General features: G+C 42.5%; 1 pseudogene; it reads left to right on the plus strand.

The window, feature by feature from the left end:
• Positions 1-439: 439 nt before the first annotated feature.
• LOC134574853 (zinc finger protein 665-like) overlaps positions 440-21369 on the plus strand; it is a 35669-nt pseudogene continuing 14739 nt past the window's right edge.

Raw genomic sequence — 21369 nt, forward strand, 5'->3', positions numbered from 1 at the left:
AGCTCGCGGTCTTTGCCTGCTCCCTCCTCTGCTGACAGGCTGGAGAGAGAAGGCGCGCACACAGTGCCTTCTCTCTCCTGCACACGTCAGACGTATTTTAATACGTGTACATGGCCTTTTTAGGGCCATACATGATAGGAAGTCCCTCTGGTGGCCGTCTGAGTATTCCTATCAATGTAAACACTGTATTTTCTCTGAAAATAGTGTTTACATTAGATGGCCTGCAGGGAGCTATAGATCTCACCTGAACAACTACATTAAGCTGTACTATAGTGTCCCTTTAAGGTGATTCCCGTTCCAGGAAAAAGATATTGAAACCGCTTTATAAATAACTCCAAGGTAACAAAGTGATGTTCTGTGTAACGAGTGAAGTCTAGGCTTATAGGAGAGATATTTTAATACGTGTTTCTTTATATGTAGGATTACATTGTTGTGAAGAGATCTGACGATCCTACAATACAGAGAAGCAGTCCCTGTGTGTTAAGAGGATCCTGCCAGACCCAGGGCTCCAGCACGGTGTGTCCACCTCACTCACTGATACATGAGGGAAACAATGAGCAGAACATCCTGGAACTGACCAATCAGATCATCCACCTGCTGACTGGAGAGGTGAGGCTGCTGGGAATGGGACATCATAGAGTAAAACCAAGGGATGTGTCTGGATGGTGACTGGATAAAGATGTTGGGATCTCACTGTCTATTATTTCTTTTAGGTTTGGAAGCATTTAAAAGGGCAAAAGGAAACTTACAAGGAAGTGATGATGGAGAGTCACCACCCCCTCATCTCCTTGGGTGAGACGATGTTTAATCAGCAATGTGTTTGGTTATAGAGCAGATATCATTCACTTATATCATCAAACACCCGGTACACAGTGTGAGATCTGTAGTTATTATTGTGTAAGCTGCAGGAACAAAATGATTTAGTTTATTATCTTTTATATGGATCACAGAGATGATGTTCTACAAGCCACATGTGGTGGCCACTGAATGTTAGCAATTCCTCCCCTCCAGTTAGGCTGTTCTCTGCAGTCACTGGGAACTCTGGAGCCGAATGGGGAATTCGCTCTAGTCCTTACAAGGACTTTCCCCGTTGAATCTCCTGCAAGCTGGAACAGCAGACACAGATGCAAATCTTCTTTCCCTCCAATAACTGGACGACACACAGTTTTAGAGTGTAAGCAGGAAGCTCTAGTTCAATGGGACACACTGGCCTTTTATACAATTTTCCAGGCCAGAGGAACACCCCCTGGACCTGATGGGACACAGGAACACAAAATACATAAACCAATCAGAACAAACATACAGTCTGTGACACGCCCATGTGCAGCACACAATACCTCCCCTCTGCTTAGGAGATAATTGAGTAAAGTTCTGTTAGGAAACTCAATTATCTCCAGGCAGAAAAAACACATTTTCACAAAGTTCAGCAAGTACCTCAAAATCCAACAAATCCCCATAAGTCACTTCCCCTGAAAGCCCCGATCTGGGTGAACAACATATCCAAAAATCACCCAGATCGGTTCAGGGGTTCAGGAATTTCCTGGAAGTCATAGTTTTGACCGACCGCAAGCATGGCCCCATGCCCAAAACAGTTCCAGGGAAATCAGTGCTAACAGTCGGTCAAGTTTGGTAGTCTTTTACAGGTTTCCCTGCAGGGCCCATAGTCTGTGGGCAGGAGGCTGGCAAGTACGCTCCTCCAGGAGCTTGTGGCAATCTCACTTGAAAAGGGGAGTTTGACACAGACATTTTGTTCTGATTAGGTATATTTGTCGAGTGAATGGTGTTTTATCTGGGTCTCCTCAGACTGAATGTCTGTCTGGGAGTCCAAGACGAAACAAAGTGTGAATGGACACAGTGAAAGTATTGGAAAGTAATACAAGAGGGTCGGAAAAGGAATAATCAAACTATACATATATGTTTTTGAGATTTCTTACTATCAATGTAAAGCGCATGAATTCTCCATACAAAAGGGGATGTTTGTATAATTTAATGCACAAGCAGAATATAGATGTGGCCTTTATCCAGGAGACACACTGGATTGAAGATCCCAAAAAGTTATGGAGATTTACTAGATTTACTAGATTTCCAATGATTATCTCTGCAAACTTAAAAAATCTGAAGAAAAAAAGAGGAGGTTTCAATGATTTTTTCTGGTAAACTAAAAGTCGAATTATTGTACCAAGACAATGATCCAAATGGGCATTACCAGGTAGTAAATATTAACGCTATAACATATACCCTGATAAATGTATACGCTTTAAACCAAGCAACCATTAAATTTATTAACAGCCTATATTTTAAATTGGAAAAGTTTGTTGTGGGCACCTTGATAATGGGAGGAGAAAAACAACAGTAGAACTCAGGGCTATGTTTAATAGTGAAAGTAAGAGCATTTCCACACGCACAATGTGAAGAACTCAAGGGATTGGGACTGAACAGCTGTGTAGCCTTAAGAAAACCACTAATCAGTGAGGCTAATTGGGGGGGGGGGGGGGGGGGGGGAGGCTTAAATTTACTAGGGAGCATAAAGATTGGACTCTGGAGCAATGGAAGAAGGTCATGTGGTCTGATGGGCCCAGATTTACCCTGTTCCAGAGTGATGGGCGAATCAGGGTAAGAATAGAGGCAGATGAAGTGATGCACCCATCATGCTTAGTGCTTGCTGTACAAGCCTATGGGGGCAGTGCTATGATCTGGGGTTGCTGCAGTTGGTCAGGTCTAGGTTCAGCAACATTATGTGCCCAAAGAATGAGGTCAGCTGACTACCTGATAATACTGAATGACCAGGTTATTCCATCAATGGATACTTTTCTTCCCTGTTGGCACGGGAATATTCCAAGATGACAATGCCAGGATTCATCGGGCTCAAATTGTGAAAGAGTGGTTCAGGGAGCATGAGACCTGATTTTCACACATGGATTGGCCACCACAGAGTCCAGACCTTAACCCCATTGAGAATCTTTGGGATGTGCTGGAGAAGGCTTTGTGCAGTGGTCAGACTCTCCCAAGATCTTGGTGAACAATTAATGCAACGCTGGACATAAATAAATCTTGTGACATTGCAGAAGCTTATCGAAACAATGCCACAGCGAATGCATGCCGTAATCAAAGCTAAAGGCGGTCCAACAAAATATTAGAGTGCGTGACCCTTTTTTTTTTTTTTTTTTTTTTTGCCACGCAGTGTATATAATAATCAAAACAATCAATACTATGTAAAACGTAAACATAAAAAAATGATATAGAACATTAATAAAAACAACTTCAATTGAAATGGATAAATAATTAGATGCCTGGGTGACCACAGATCCACGGAGTCAGGGAGAATCTAGTGCAAGAAAAAAGTTTAAAAAAATACTAGAAAAAATTCTATATAATATAAATAAGCAGTGTCATTAATCCATTGAGGTCGAGGCTGATAATCAGTCAGCCTAGAATCCATAGGGGCAGGGACACATGCAAGGAGAAAAGGGGGTTACATTTTTTTTTTTTTTTATAATAATAGATTATGAATTTATGGGGTATCTTGAAGTTCCCTCTGTGATGTCCTCGCTTGACTGATCCCAGTTTGATTGTACTCCAAATTTTAATGGGTATGACCCAACCCTTCCTGTGAATTAATGCAACCCATAGTATTCGAACACTGTGATTAAAATATAAAGGGTAAAATAAGAACAAAACAAGTAGCTATAATTATAAGATAGACCTATCCCTATTGATCTATCTAAAACAAGTATAATCTTTCTCTTCAACCACACCATTGGGAAATAGTGTTTAATTTGTATATCCAATACATCTCTCCTACATTTGAAGATTTGTGCTCAATCACACCCCCTCAGTGGGGCGATGTCCCATTTCCTTGTAAATGTCTGCCCACAGACGATGTCATAACTTAATTCCTAATGGCACTTTTGTGCTCCCCTATGCGTAAAATCTAAATTCTTGTGGTCTATCCAACATATCCTTTGCCACAAGGTCTTTTTTTTTTTTCTTTTTAATAAAATACACCACGTAATCTGATTGGCAGTTTATGTAGGATTGTAACTCAATCTTGTAACCCAAACTCAAATGTCAAAAAGAATTGGTCTTAATAGCGTTATTACAGTTGGCACACCTACCACATTTAAACATTCGCTTGGGAGGGAGGGGCATCCACGAGTCAACTTTCCGTTCATCAATGGTAGCCCTGGCTAGTATGAGATCATTCCTGAGGCTTTTAGATTTTTTAAAAGCCATTATCGAAACCACTCCAAATGACTCCTGTAAATCCGCATCCCCACTTAGTAGGTGCCAGTGTCTCCTAATTATTCATGTCATTTGTTTAGGTTTGGTTGAAAATTTGTGAACAAAAGGTATACGTTTAGGTTGTTGTCTACTCTCTTGTAAACCATTACCCTGTGTTAGTGTGTATGTGATCCTTTCCTTTCTGTAGTCCACTCCGGAAAAAAATTCTCATCATTCCCTCCACCTGTTTGTTAAAGGTTTCACCATCAGAGATAATTCTTCTCAATCGTAACATCTGCGAATATGGCGGATGTTTGAGTTTGGCGAATGGAATGATGAGAAATGTAAATACATATTGCTATCTGTCTGCTTGGAGTAGATGTCAAATTTTAAAATCTGTGTCTCCTATTATTATCTCAACATCCAAGAAATGAATCTGCATCGGATCATATTCTATCGTGAATTTTATGGTAGGTAAAAAATAACTAATAGTGTTTCCATAGGTCCACTCCATAGAAAGAAAATGTCACCTAAAGCGGAGCCACAATTTAACAAAACTAAAAAGGGGCGGTACATATACAAGATCCTTCTCAAAACAGGCCATGTAAAGGTTGGCATACGATAGGGCCACTTTAGACCCTGTAGATCGCAATGCCCTGTAGTTGTTTGAAAAAACTGTTCTTATACAAGAAATAATTCTGATGTAAGACAATCCTCAATAGGTCAGTTGCAAACTCCAATTGTGCCAAATGACACCAGGCAGCCTAGACACCCCCATCAAGTGGGATTGAGGTGTACAGGCTGCTCACGTCCATCGAAAACACAAAAAGGTGACACTCTGTGGTTCACCAAAATCACGTAGTTTTATTAGGAAATCTGTTGTGTCCCTAATATAGGTCCAGGCGTTCAGAACACATGGTTGTAACAATGAATCTAAAAAACAATAGATTATGGCTTGAAGACTGACTCAGTACCAGCCACTATTGGTTGACCTGGGGGATTGGTCAGGCCTTTGTGTATTTTGGGTAACACAAAAAACAATGGAATGATGGGATTTTCCTTAATTAAAATTTTCTTCAAATCTCTATCAATGATCCCCTGTTCCACTGCCTCCTCTACGGTACTGTCAGATTCCTGAGCAATCTCATCCGTGGGATTCTTAAATAGTTTGCAATAGGTCTGTACATCTGATGGTGTCTGGTAACTTCCAAGTCATAATCCTTTTTGTTCATTACAACCAAGGCCCCACCTTTATATACGTCAGGGACATATTCTCACGTAATTCAAATAGGGCTATTTTCTCTGCCCTGTCTCCTGCTCTAGGTCAGTATACCTTCTAGAAATTGAATGGGTTTATGGTGTTAGCACCTTATGTCTAGAGCACTCTATTGTTATGCATGCAGTACTTTACATGTGATTGTACTTTCTTGTGTCTCTGTTTTTCACATTTTGCACTTTATCAAGCATATAACACAGCATTAAAATCCTTTTTCTGCACTAACTATTGGTGTGCTTGGATATTACTTTATGTCATATATCCCTTGTGGGGGAAACTGGTTTTTCCCTGCTAGCACCCTATTTTTCTGAAACTGCATGCCTCACCAAACTAGCCCATGGCAGTAGAGCATTCACTATAACATTGTGTGCACAATACAGAACCTGAACAAACTTACACAGGCTCCGGCCTGTGGGGCTGGGGCTAAACATTCCGTTACTACATTTTTAGGCAGTCATGGGGAGAGCAAAAGAGAGACTGAATCCCTCCTACATCTGTTTTTTTTTTTATTATTATTTTTTATTTTACAGATAAATTCTTACAAGGTATACAGTGGATAAGTGAATCTAAAGATAAAATGGAACTTATACAACTTAAAAAAGAAAATTAAAGTACATGTGGTATAGTCATCATAAAGAACATGACATAGATTATACAGTTTGTACATATCATTGGGGTTATACTAAAGTGTTCTTAAGATTTTCCTACATTTTACTTGTCCCTAGTCCTTCTCTGATTCTGTTTACTGCTTAAATTTCGTTCGTGTGGCAAGAACCTATTAACTTCTTTCTATGATTCTCGCTAACCTCTTGTTGGATTCCCTTTGTGTATTTGCCTTGTTCACTACTGGTTGAGGCTATTTCAGTGTGGTATACTCGTTTTCCCGTTCTTTTTCCCGTCCCATTAAGAGTGCCTGCCTTCTCTCCTTTATGAGCCTTGTTCACTACTGGTTGAGGCTATTTCAGTGTGGTATACTCGTTTTCCCGTCCCATTAAGAGTGCCTGCCTTCTCTCCTTTATGAGCCTTGTTTTGTTTTTAGGAACGACATCCATGGTTCCCAGGTGACCAAGTATTGGTTTGATTTACCCATTGTGGACATTCTCAGTTCTTCCATCCTATGGATGTTGTCTATTTTCATGTACCATTCCCTTCTAGAGGGTCTTTTGTATGTCTTCCAAAGTCCCACTATTACTGGTTTCGCTGCTGTTAATACGTAATATAGGAGTGAGCGTTTGAATTTGTTCAAAGACATAGGAATGTTAAAAAAACAGGAGCGTTTCAGGAGTAAAGGTTAGGGGGACATTACTGAGTTTTTATTCGCTTACAGGTCCACCATATGTGCTGGTAGGTACCGTGTTCCTTCTCGCACCTCCAACACAGCGGGGAGTTGATGTTAAATTTATGAGCGTCTATGGGGACAATATACCATTGCGTGAGAAATTTATAATTAATTTCTTGCAACATAATGCTAGAGTTTGATTTCATCATTTTGATGAAAATTGTGAACCAGGTCTACTCTTCTATCGGAGTCGAGAACCATTTCAGGGAAGTTGGTTGTTTGAGCTTTCTTGTATCATGTGGTAACATTTGGCTATGATTTTATTTGTAGGCGGGCGGGAGCATAGCTTCTCAAACTGTGTTTCTTCCCTCGGCTTCCAGTGTAGTAACCCTTCCTTATTTAAGAAATGTTTAAGTTGGTGGTCTTGGAATATTTGTGTCATTGTTGCGTTTGTGGAGCCTGTTAGATTCTTCAGAGGTATAATTCCTTTATCAGTGATTATGTCCCTTAATGTTATAAATTTGTCTTCTGACTGAGTAAGATCAGTCCTTTGCATTATGCCACCCCTGCCCATAGGGAGTAGGGGGTTTTGGGATATTGGGTAGTTTGGTGATGGTGTTGGTGTAAACTCTGTATGTCGATGTAATGTCTTCCAGATTTTGAGTGTGGGGGATAGTGTAGGGAGATCATGCAGTATCTTGCCTCCGGTGGTGGACAGGGTCCATGGGAGTGTGTGTAGGGGTGTTTGTATTTGCGATTGTTCTATTTCTACCCAGGCTTTTTTGGCTCCTCCTCTAGACCACTCCAATATTCTTCCCAGGTGTATTGCCCTATGGTAGTTTTGTATGTTTGGGCATCCCAGTCCCCCCCTCTCCTTGGGCCTTGTCAGTAAATTGAAGGCTATACGTGGACGTTTCTTTGCCCAAATGAAGGATGTAAGCATTGACTGGATAGTGCGGAAGAAATGATTTGGAATATGTATTGGGATACTAGTTAGGATATATAGAATACGTGGGAGCACATTCATTGAGATAATATTTATCCGTCCCATCCATCGAAAGTGAGGTCTATCCCATTTATCCAAGTCTTTCTTCATGGCTGTTAATAGATCTGGAAAGTTTGCTTTGTAGTGTGTCTTGTGTGTGTTAGTAATTTGTACCCCTAGATATTTAATGGAGTGTTTTGCCCATTGGAAAGGATAGGCTTCCTTCACTTTTCGTATTTGGTGATTGGGCACATTTATATTTAATATCTCACATTTGTCTACGTTGATTTTGAAATTAGATAACTTGCTGTATCTATTAAAGACCTCTGTCAGATGAGGGAGACTGGTTAAGGGGTGTTCTAGGTTAAATAATAAGTCGTCAGCAAAAGCTGAAACTTTATACTCCTGTTTCTGAACCCTGATTCCCTGTATGTTAGATCGTTTACGTACTTCCTGCAAGAGGTTCTAGGGTTAATATAAACAGGAGGGGTGATAATGGGCATCCTTGACGGGGGCTGTTACTTATTTTGAATGGCTTAGATAGTTGTCCGTTGACCTTCAACCGTGCCGTTGGGTGGGAATATATTGCTCTGATCCACTGTAACCATCTGTTTCCAAAGCCCAATGTCTCAAGTGTGTTTAAAAGAAAGGTCCAGTCCACCCTGTCAAAGGCTTTTTCTGCGTCTATTGCCAGGAGTAAGGTTGGGATTCGTGTTTGGGACGTGTGGTTTTTAGATTTATTATTTTGGAAGTATTCTCTTTCACTTCCCTGGCTGGGACGAAGCCTGCCTGATCAGGGTGGACCAGATCTTGGAAAAAGGGTTTAAGCCTAGACACCAACATCTTGGTGAAGATCTTGACGTCAACATTGATCAGAGATATTGGCCTGTAACTGGCACATTTCTGTAAGTCTTTCCCTGGTTTGGGCAAGAGTGTTATTGTCGCTTCTAATGCTTGGTTTGGTATTTGATTGTGGAAAGGGATAGAGTTGATCGCCTCCAGTAGGTGTGTGTTGAGTTCTGTTTGGCATGTCTTGTAGTATGAGGCTGAGAACCCGCCAGGGCTTTTATTATGTGGGGTCTGTTTTAACGCTAATCTAATTTAGTCAATGGTGAACGGTTCCTCTAGTGATCTCATTGCCGCTGGAGGTAGTATTGAGTCAAATTTGTCCTCTAGGTACTTTTTTATATCCTCAGTGGTAGACCCTTGCCCCTTTAAGTTGAATAATGAGGTCTAATATTTTCGGAAAGTTTCAGCTATGTCTTCTGTTATTTGTGCTATAGACTCGTCTGTATGTTTGATTTGGGGGATATATGTTAGTGTTTGTTTCTGTTTTTAGGGCCTGGGCGAGTAGTTTACCGCTCCTATTCCCTTGTGTGTAGTATAAGTGTTTCGTCCATAGGATTGCCTTTTTTTGCTTTATCTTGTAGTAGTGAGTGTAGTTCCGTCCTAAGGGCGATTAAAGTGCAATATATTGAGTCGGATATATTGTGTTTGTGGGTTTCTTCTACCTGTATGATTTTATCTAGGAGTTTGTTAATCCGTCTGTATTTTTCTCTTTTAATCTGTGCGCCCCCTTTTATTAGTTCTCCCCTTATCACTGCTTTATGGGCTTCCCATTGTGTGTAGGCTGTGGTGTCCGGGGTTTTATTTTCTTTAAAGTATAGCTTGTGTTTTTTTATTGATTCTTGGACCTTATGTGTCTGTAGGAGAGTGGGATTGAGTTTCCATAATCCCTTGGGGGCGTGGGAGCGATGGTAGGCTTAATGTGAGATATTATATTGGTGAGTGGTCCGACCATGTTGTTGGGCCTATGGACATGTCTCTTATTAAGCTGAGGTCTCTGTGTGAGGTCAAGAAGAAGTCTATCCTAGAGTATGATTTATTTTGGGCGGAGTAGTGTGTATAGTCTTTCGTTGTTGGGTGGAATGCCCTCCAGCAATCTGTTAATTGGTTTATGTGGAGGATGTGTTGCATTTGAAGTCTCATAGCGGTTAGGTGTTTGCGATTATGTGATGTGCTGTCTTTTTTGGCGTCTAAAGAAATATTAAAATCACCCCCGATAATCAGTATGCCGTTGGTGTTTTGTTTGATCTTTGCCATTATTTTCCTAAAGGTTCCACACTGGTGCTTATTTGGGAGGTAGATTGCAACCAGTGTAATTGGTTCTGTTCCTACCGTCCCTTGTAGAATAATGAATCTCCCTGATTCATCTGCAATATGGTTTGAGTAAGTTAAGGGAACTTTGTTCCCTATCAGTATCGCTACTCCCCTCGATTTGCTTTTGTTATAATTATTGTAGTGTATATATGGGAATTTGGGATGTTTGAGTTTCGGAGCGTCTGGCCCTCTCAGATGAGTTTCTTCTAGGAATGCTATGTCTATCTTCTTATTGGTAATTTCTGTAAGTACCATCCTTCTCCTTTCAGGGATGTTAAGTCCTCTGACATTTTGGGAGCTAATGCGAAGTGTACCCATATTCCTGTACAGGTCGGTCTTTAAGACTTTCTGGATGTCAGTTAAATTTTAAGCTATGTAGCTTTTACTGGGTTGTCTGTGGTGTACCGGTTATCTGCGAGAGCGTATGTGGTGCCCTTGCTGTAGGATACCGGTGTTCTGGTAGTCTGGTTAAGCAGTTGCGTAAAACTAAATAACAAATAATAAGCCATTTACAGTGGAAGAATAAGTAATTATTGAGTCTAGTGTCCCCCGAGGAGCTGCTCCAACGGGAGCACTACCCTCTCGTGGGTAATAGAGGCCCAGAGCTTGGTGGTAGAGAGTTGTTTGTTTGTTTAGCTTGGGTATCCTAGACCTCTATTAAGGAGTCTGTACTAAGCCCTGAGTTTACCCAGGCTCAGGGGGTAAATGTTGGATATTCCAAGATTTGAGGTGGTAATTTAGTACCGCTCAGGACCTCTAATGGTCCTACTAAATGTGTAGGAGGAGCGTGGTCCTGCTTATATCATTTACTTCTGAACTGTTTAAATCAGTTCAATTTTGTGGGGGACGGGGATTTCCCTCGCACGTACTGTGCTGTACTGTGCCAACCAGTGAGAGCGCTCAATCGATAGATCTCTTTGAAGATAATGAGCCAGGGGGTGGTCGGTGTTCAGTAGTTACAGCTACCGAACCAATAAAACATAAAAAGTCATGAATGGCAATAAAAGGCTCTTTTCTTCACACCTTCCTTCATACATCGAACTTGGGTTCTGCTTCAAATTTATCTTGAGTTGGAGCTCCCCTACTCTGACAGAGTACCTTCCCCAGGTTCGCTTCCTAGCTGCCGCAGGGGACCCTGGAACATTTCAGTCCCTGTTGCTGAAGCTTGACTGAGGTCTCCTTAAAACTCTTCTACATGACCAGACTGCAACTCTCTTCCAGGCAGGTATTGTCCCCTCTGCCTCTTCAGTTCCACAAGCAGGTATCTCCAGCTCTGCTTATAGTGATTGCTCCTGACTTTACAAAGACACTTGCGGTCCGCAGGTCTAGTTCTCTTTTTGACTTGTCTCAGGCTAGAGCATGGGTCATCAACCTGGTCCCTACCGCCCACAAGTGGGCGTTTCTGGATTCCAGGTGGGCGATATGGGGTTCGGCGGCACAACAAGCTGAATCCTCCTTCTATCGAGAGAGTGGGCGGGTGCGAGTGCATTCACGCGTACATACGCGCACGAACTCATGAGAACAAGAGAACGCATGCATGAGCAACACGAGCGTGTGTAACACGTGGAAAGAGAAAGGGGAGGAGTGTGAGCTGATGCATGATAGCAGGGACAGGCAGAAGCAGAGCAGAGTACTAGTAAAATAGGAGAACATTTATAGGCAGGAGAAGGAGAGAATTATTGTTGGCTAATAATAAGTGGGCTAACTAGCTCAGCCTTACTTTTGGACATTGCCATAAGGAAAGTAAAATAAAAGCATTTAAAAAAAAATAAATAAAAAGGCGATAAAAAGGAAAAGTAAAAAAAAAAAAAGGGGGGAAGAAAAATAGAAAAAAGGGGATAAAAGAAAGGAGGAGAGAAAGCTGTGTTTAGAGTGGCTCGTGTTTTGGCAAGTTAAGATTTGTTATCTTATAAAATAAAAGAAAGAGAATGAAAAGTAATAAAGGAAGGAGAGAATAAAGAGAAAGGGAAAAAGAGATCCCTGATAGATTGATATAATATAAGGCAGGAAAAGTAGCAAAAAAAAAAGGGGGGGGGAATTTCTTTTTATGGTGACACATAATAAAAATTGGCAGCTATTACATGGCGAAGATCCATGAGACCACTTACCACAGTGCTGATACATCATAAAAGACCCTACAGATGGGGAGCACCAAGGAGCCTCACGAGACTGGGACTCTTAGAGTTGCCGACATATCCGAAATGGGCTCCGTTCTACAACAACTGGGGTTCCCCCCTGCGGAGACGGGGACGCATCCACCAGCACCTAAGCCACAGCCACCAACATGGGACTTGGCCACTATCCGCCCTTTTATACCGGCTACCCAACGGAACGAAGCAGCCGCCATCGAGAAGACCTGACTGTCCTACACAGCCACGCACTGCATGCTGCAATGTTTTTTACCCAAGTTAATGTTTTGTATACTGCACTGTTTCATGGTACTGCACTGTTTCCCTGTTGACTTAATAGTTAAGCACGCACAAAGCGCAAGCAGATAGCTGTCCCTGGAGACACGTCTCACCAAACCCCTACCCCCTGGTTCAGGGGTATACGCACCCTTCTCTGTCTACCCCCCCACCCCTAACTTTGTCCTCAGCTCTTAGTAATAAGTTTAAAGGGGTGCTCCGCCTCTTATGCTTTAACCGCACACGCTGCTGTCCCACACTAAATGATCACAGGAGGCCCATAGCATTCACTGCCCCGAGATAACATAAAACCCTACTGATAATCCTCCGAGACGGGCAGTCGTTATAGTTATAATTTAGCTAAGTTGAATGGTTACTGTTTCAAATAGCGTTTACATATGCGCATACATACGAGATAATAGGCAGGTTGGCTATATACTGCTACTATGCAGGCCCCTGAAACCGCTCCACATATTACCCTAAAGACGCACAACCTTCGGTACACAAGCTGGTCCGCGAGCCATTCTTAGCCTTGTTTGAGCTAACCTGTTTTACTGTACTGCTAACTAAAATATAGCTTTACAACTTCTCAAAAGTTCACTAACATCAATACAAAAAGGTGCATGTAACGTATTTGCCATGTTAATGTCATATTATGTATGTTGGAACACTTGCATTCGCTGTCGTGGCAATGCAGGCTGCCTGTACACAACAAGCACAACAAAAATAAAGAATTATAAAAAAAAAAAAAAAAATTGGCAGCTATTACAGCGTTGTTTTGGGTGTTTGTAATAAAATAGAAAAGAGGGGGGGGAAGCACTGTGTGGAGTGCAGATAAAAACGTGGTAAGAGTGAAAGTAGTTGTTAAATTGTGCAACAAATTTAGAACCCACATCTGGGGGGGGAAAAAATGCTTGTGGCTATTTACGAGAGTATCTGAAGACACTTGCGCTAAAAAGTTTGAGTTACTGCAGCACTGGTGGGCGGTAAGGAAATTTTACCATCAAGAAAGATGCATTAGTTAGCGGTAGGTAGAAAAAGGTTGACTACCCCTGGGCTAGAGGGATCATGCAGCCAGCCAACAGGTCCGAAGACTCGGTTACTGGAATGCCTAAAAATCAACACGGGACACTCTGTTCCTTTTGGAACAAACAAACAATAATTTATTTAGAACTAGGACTAGCCTTTGGGAACAAGTCCTTAAACATGTGATGACAACCATAAAAATATAAACATACATAAAGTGAAGAACAAGCAACATAATAATTTATCAAATATATAACAAAATTAAAATTTTTCCAAATTATGGGTGGAGAAAAGACAAAGAACTTGTCATTTTTGCACTTTCCTAATTTGCATGTTGTAATTCTACAAATAAATTAATTTTCCAGTTTCCACCAACAGAGGGCAATGGAGAGACTGAAAGAATCACTTTTTAAACAAGGATATCCCAACTTGAAAACCAAAACCACGGGGGTAGTAGTCCAAATGGCCCCCATTTATCTGCCTCCCCAAAGCAGAACCCCATTCCAGACCAGGGCCCATAGTCAGTGGGAAGAAGACTTACCTGTGGTCCTCTCCAAGTACCAATGTAATGGAGGATTACCTGTGCCTCTGCATGATCCAGGGCTATGCTTAAGTCTATCAGTTGATATAGTAAAACAAAGTGGAAAGCAAAACATAGCAACCCGTTACAGAAACAGGACCTGGGAGAACAATGACAACTTTATTATTCCTTAACCATTTATGACGGAATTATTCCATCATGGATGTCCTATGATCTAGATCCTATTTAAATTGTAGGGCACCCCACCTGCAATAAAAATCGTTAGAAAAACAAAAAAAAAGTTATACTTCTCGTTTTTCCAGTGTAGAGACTCCCTATGCAGTACCCTTTTCTGTATATCCAGTCTTATAATATAAAGCCGCAGTTACGTTACACATGTGTAATGTCCTTATTGCATGTTATTGTACCTGCTTTTCATTCACAATGCCATTGTAATGCATTATATTGTCTCATTAAAATAACATTAATAAAACAAAACAGGAAGAGAGATCACTGCTTTAGTAACCACCTGAGACATCTATAGCTAGCCTGGTAAGTCCACAGCAATTAAGAAAATGTTCTAATTTTAAGTGTTTTCTTTCCATTAGATGGTTCCATAAACAGAAATGAAATCAGTGGTTTGTACACTTCCGTTTCTTCTCCGGATTATGTAACCAAAGATAACGAAATCACAAGTGATCAAAAAATAAACTGTGTGGCAGTCAGTACACCAAGCAGTAAATCTTTGAGTCATGAAACTACAGAATCCGAGGAAGTAAATCTCCGAGACATTAATACGCCCATAGAACATATACCGACTGAAGATCCATCTACTCATATTAAGGAGGAACCAGACTTGTATGAGGAAGGAAATCTCCCAGACACAGACATTTATACACCCACAGAATATCCATCTACTCATATCAAGGAGGAAGCAGTCTCATTGGAAGAAACAAATGTTGCTGAAGCTGCCATTTATACAATCAACAGAGATATACAAATGGATTATGCATCAAAGTGTGAATCAGCATCAACTGAAAAACAAATTCTCATAACCAATAATATTTATACAGGCACAAACCATACAGAGGCAGAATATCTCCCTGACATTATTAAGGAAGAATCTGTGTCATGTGAAGCCAGCACTCTCACCAGCTCTGAGGTTTATACACCCACAGGAGATAAATATATAGACTATACATCAAATAACGAATCTCCTTCACATAAACAAGGAAATCTCAGGGAATCTGACATTTATACACCCAGAGAATATACACAGACAGAATATCGATCTACTCATGTTAAGGAAGAATCCGCTTCATATCAAGATGTAGACCTTCTTACCCCCACTCATTATACTGAAACTCAAAACAAAGGAAATAGTAACTGCTTTGATTGTGCTAAGGTTTCATCTACCAATGCAGAGCTTTTTAAACCTAAGCGTGTCAACAAAGGCAATACATTGGCCAGTAAAGATTACATTGAACATGAGCGTTTTAAGCAGAAACCACATTTTATCACACATAAGAGAACTCCCAAAGAGAATAGAATTTCTTGTTCTGAATGTGGGAAATGTTTTGCTAAAATGTCACGTCTTAGGATACATATGAAGATTCACACAGTAGAGAAACCATTTTCATGTTCAGAATGTGGAAAACACTTTGCTCGTATGTCAACTCTCAAGACACATATGAGGTTTCACACAGGAGAAAAAACATTTCCATGTTTACAATGTGGAAAATGTTTCATTTATACTTCATATCTCAAGATTCATCAAAAGAGTCACACAGGAGACAAACCATTTTCTTGTTCTGAATGCGAGAAATGTTTTGCTCACAAGTCAACTCTTAAGACTCATCAAAAGAGTCACACAGGAGAGAAACCATTTTCTTGTTCTGAATGCGAGAAATGTTTTTCTCGCAAGTCAACTCTTAAGACTCATCAAAAGATTCACACAGGAGAGAAACCATTTTCTTGTTCTGAATGCGAGAAATGTTTTTCTCGTAAGTCAATTCTTAAAAAACATCAGATGATTCACACAGGAGAGAAACCATTTTCCTGTTGTGAATGTGGGAAACGCTTTTCTCAAATGTCAAATCTTCAGCAGCATATGAAGATTCATTCAGCAAATTTATAGAAAACTAAAGAAAAAAGAAGATATTATTCAACTCTTAATCCAAGCTAAATATCTTTACATAGGGGGCGTTACCAGTTAAGATGTCTCAATAAATTGTCTTTCTTAAAGGAGCACTCCAGGCTAATAAAAAGTGTTGTTGTTTAGCCTGTTTAGATTTGTTCCCCCCACCCCTCCACCATAATACTGTTTTTAAAAAAAAAAACTATTCTTTCTGGTCAATCCAGTCACTGTCAGAGAAACACTGGGAGATTTTAGACTTGCACATATTGCCATCACCTCACTGTGTCTGCAACGCTTGTCTATAGTAAACCCTCACCACTACCGTTGACCTAAATTAATAAATAAAATAAAGATATGATAAGGTGCTATACACACCATATATGATACCCTGGAATTCCTATTTTCTCAAACAGTAGGCCTTCATGGAGGGTTATTGAACTGTCAAACTGCTAAAATAAGCAAAACATCCAATTTACAAAATACCCTGCAGAAAGGCAAGGTGCATGTAAAAAAAAATAAAAGGTAAATAAACTGGTGAAAACAGAGATTTTACTTACAATAAATTCCTTAATATATTGGCAGTATACACTGGGGTCTGTATTTCTTAGCAGGACAAGCAGACCGCAAAACAAAAATAATGTAAACTTCATTAATACTTCCTCTTTCCCTTATAAATGTGGAATACTTCTTTACTCCCTCAGTAAATATCAAGAGAAAACCACAGATACCTGCTTAAATGCAAACATATAAATTCATTATCAAATGAAGGGAGGATATTGTACTGCCACTGTATTAAGGAAAAAATAATTTACAGTAAGTAAAATTTCTGTTTTTCCTGACCTATAGTTGCAGTATACAGGGGATATAGCAAGATCCCAAAACAATGGCAACAAAAAGGTGGGTCTTATAAAATGATAGCGTAGAGCAACGTACACCCGAAAGCCGCTTCTGTGGAGAAGATGTCTTGCCTGTAGTGTTTGATGAACGTGCTGAACGATGACCAGGTTGCAGCTTTGCAGATATCCTCCGGAACAGGGTTGGATGGCTCAAACCAGGAAGTGACATTAGACTGTTACGAATGCACCCTACTCCAAGAGTGTGCGTGACTTAGTTTTGGTATTGAAAGGGTTAAAGTTCGCTATTTGTCTGCACTAGACCAGACAGTTTATGAATTGTGTGCCTTGGTCCCCTAGGTAAATTAGACTGAAAAAAAAAACTCAAGATACAATTTACAACAATATCTATGTAACTTCAGAATACTAATAAATTGATCTAATCGGGTCACATGGATCCTTTACCAGACAAAGGACGATCTTATTAAAGGAATATTTATTATGAACAAACAAAAGGGTATAGCCAGTTTCTTCGGGCGGCCATGTTTTCAGGTAGGCAGATAGAGAGCGGGACCTGGACCTAAAACCCATGGAGCGAGTAGCGGCTGAGTAGTTCCGCGAACCCCGCTCAGAGGATAGTTGTCTCAGCCCTTCGTGAGCCTGATGGGAATCACCATGAAGGGGGGTACTTAACTTGCGGTTAACCGCAGACCCAACGTTCTAATTGGGGCCACACGCCAGGATGCAGGTGGTCCTTGTTCGGGAGTCTTTCGTGTGTTCCAGTTCGGTGATATAATAGCAGTCAGTGTCCTTCATAAGTGTGTGTCAGGCCTACAGCATGTACTCTGCCAATCTCTGCCAGTGCACAGTGCCACTCATATCTGGTGTCACAATAGTGTGTATTTAAAAACAAAATTTTTTTTCACTGTTATAGATTGAATAGCAGTTAGTTGTCTTCAAGCGTGTGTGTCAGGCCTACAGCGTGTACTCTGCCAACCTCTGCCAGTGCACAGTGCCACTCATATCTGGTGTCACAGTAGCTTGCACGCATAGTACCACTAATCCAAAAAAAAATGACAGGCAGAGGCAGGCCACCCCGCACGTGGGTGCCCGCTCGGCAAGAAGAAGAACAGGGCGAAAGTTCAGATGGGGAGACAGAGAGGAGGAGGAGACGAGTTGGAAGCAGGGGGAGGTTGTCACAAGGAGCTAGTGGCACAGTCAGACAGCATGCATCGGGGTCAGCCCGACAGCACGCCAATCAACGCATGCTGTGTCCACCACCAGAATGCCGTCATTGCAGAGCTCAGCAGTGTGGAATTTTTTTTGTGTGTCTGCCTCTGACAACAGCGATGCCATTTGCAACCTGTGCCAAAAGAAACTGAGTCGTGGGAAGTCCAACACCCACCTAGGTACAACTGCTTTCCGTAGGCACATGATCGCACATCACAAACGCCTATGGGATCAACACATGAGTACAAGCAGCACACAAACTCAAAGCTGCCATCCTCCTCCTGGTCCAGCATCGTCAGCCACATCAACCACTGCTGTCCTCCTTGCCCCCTCTCAACCATCCGCCACTCCGCCTCTCGCCTTGAGCAGTTCCCGCTCATCTGCCCACAGTCAGGTGTCTGTCAAGGACATGTTTGAGCGTAAGAAGCCAATGTCAGAAAGTCACCCCCTTGCCCGGCGTCTGACAGCTGGCTTGTCTGAACTATTAGCCCGCCAGCTTTTACCATACAAGCTGGTGGAGTCTGAGGCATTCAAAACATTTGTAGCTATTGGGACACCGCAGTGGAAGGTACCCGGACGAAATTTCTTTTCACAAAAGGCAATCCCCAACCTGTACTCGATTGTGCAAAAGGAAGTAATGGCATGTCTGGCACACAGTGTTGGGGCAAGGGTCCATCTGACCACTAATACCTGGTCTGCAAAGCATGGTCAGGGCAGGTATATCACCTACACTGCGCATTGGGTAAACCTGCTGACGGCTGCCAAGCATGGAATGCGTGGCTCTGCAGAGGAGTTGGTGACACCGCCGTAACTTGCAGGCAGGCCTGCTGCCACCTCCTCTACTCCTCCTACTCCATCCTCTTCCATAACCTCCTCGGCTGAGTCCTCTTCTGCTGCTGCGTCTTGCTCCACATCAACGGCACCCCCCCAGCTCCCCAGGTACTATTCCACATCCCGGATACGGCAGTGTCACGTCGTCTTGGGTTTGACTTGCTTGAAAGCAGAGAGTCACACCGGACAAGCACTCCTGTCCCCCCTGAATGCACAGGTGGAAAAGTGGCTGACTCCGCAGCAACTGGAGATCGGCAAAGTGGTTTGTGACAACGGAACAAATTTGTTGGCGGCATTGAAGTTGGGCAAGTTGACACATGTGTGTAATCCGATTGTACAACGCTTTGTGCATAAGTACACAGGCTTACAGGACGTCCTGAAGCAGGCCAGGAAGGTGTGTGGCCATTTCAGGCGTTCCTACACGGCCATGGCACACTTTGCAGATATCCAGCGGCGAAACAACATGCCAGTGAGGCGCTTGATTTGCGACAGCCCGACACGTTGGAATTCAACACTCCTAATGTTCGACCGCCTGCTCCAACAAGAAAAAGCCGTTAATGAATATTTGTATGACCGGGGTGCTAGGACAGCCTCTGGGGAGCTGGGAATTTTTTTGCCACGTTACTGGACGCTCATGCGCAATGCCTGTAGGCTCATGCGTCCTTTTGAGGAGGTGATAAACCTAGTCAGTCGCACCGAAGGCACCATCAGCGACATCATACCATTTGTTTTCTTCCTGGAGCGTGCCCTGCGAAGAGTGCTGGATCAGACCATAGATGAGCGTGAAGAGGAAGAGGAAGAGTTGTGGTCACCATCACCACCAGAAACCGCCTTATCAGCATCGCTTGCTGGACCTGCGGCAACGCTCGAAGAGGATTGTGAGGAAGAGGAGTCAGAGGAGGAATGTGGCTTTGAGGAGGAGGAGGAAGACCAACCACAACAGGCATCCCAGGGTGCTCGTTGTCACCTATCTGGTACCCGTGGTGCTGTACGTGGCTGGGGGGAAGAACATACCTTCATTGAGATCACTGAGGAGGAGGAACGGGAAATGAGTAGCTCGGCATCCAACCTTGTGCAAATGGGGTCTTTCATGCTGTCGTGCCTGTTGAGGGACCCTCGTATAAAAAGGCTGAAGGAGAACGACCTGTACTGGGTGTCCACGCTACTAGACCCCCGGTATAAGCAGAAAGTGGCTGAAATGTTACCAAATTACAACAAGTCGTAAAGAATGCAGCATTTGCAAAATAAATTAAAAAGTATGCTTTACACAGCGTATAAGGGTGATGTCACAGCACAACGAGAATCTAACAGGGGAAGAGGTGAAGGTAATCCTCCTCCTCCCACGACCACGCCGGCAAGGACAGGACGCTTTACAGACGTGTTGTTGATGGAGGACATGCGGACCTTTTTAAGTCCTACGCATCGCCACAGCCCTTCGGGATCCACCCTCAGAGAACGACTCGACCGACAGGTAGCAGACTACCTCGCCTTAACTGCAGATATCGCCACTCTGAGGAGCGATGAACCCCTTCACTACTGGGTGTGCAGGCTTGACCTGTGGCCTGAGCTATCCCAATTTGCGATAGAACTTCTGGCCTGCCCTGCTTCAAGTGTCCTGTCAGAAAGGACCTTCAGTGCAGCAGGAGGTATTGTCACTGAGAAGAGAAGTCGCCTAGGTCAAAAAAGTCTAGATTACCTCACCTTTATTAAGATGAATGAGGGATGGATCCCGAAGGGACTGACAGTGGACGATACATTCGACTAAAAAAGGCCTGATGAGATGAGCTGCCTTGGGCTAAAAATGGTCCACACGCTGCTGTATTTTAGCTCTGAATGCCGGTTGACTTGCGTGATTTATCCGCCACCAACTAGGGTTCAAGCCGCCATGTTTTAGGGCACTTTCTGCCTGGGAAACAAACATCAATTTTTATGGCCGCTGCTACAGCAGCGGCTGCAACAATACCTAATTTTTCGGGCCTCTGGTGCTGCACTGTGGCTTCAAAAACCAAACAAAAAAAAAAGGCACATAACAGGGATTAAACTGATAGGAGTGGTGTGTTAAGTAGTACTATTCCTATCTGGTGGCACATTAGATTGCACGCGCAGTGCCCCAAATTAACACACCTTATAATAACGCAGAGAGAGGAGTCTGAAGAAGAGGAGTCAGAGGAGGAAGGTGGCTTTGAGGAGGTGGAAGACCAAACACAGCAGGCGTCCCAGGGGGCTTGTTGTCACCTTTTGGGGACCCTTGGTGTTGTACGTGGCTGGGTGGAGGAAGAGACCTTCAATGACATCAGTGAGGACAAGGAACGGGACATGGCTAGCTTGGTATCCAACCTTGTGCAAATAGAGAGTTTGCGGTTGTGCAAATGGACTGTTTGCGGTGCGTTAAACGGGGAGTTTGGTCTGTCACTGTGAAGCGGGCGTAACCCTTACACTACCCGATCGATACAAAATCATACAGTA

Source organism: Pelobates fuscus, chromosome 10 (assembly GCF_036172605.1).
Source record: "Pelobates fuscus isolate aPelFus1 chromosome 10, aPelFus1.pri, whole genome shotgun sequence".
Taxonomy (NCBI): domain Eukaryota; kingdom Metazoa; phylum Chordata; class Amphibia; order Anura; family Pelobatidae; genus Pelobates; species Pelobates fuscus.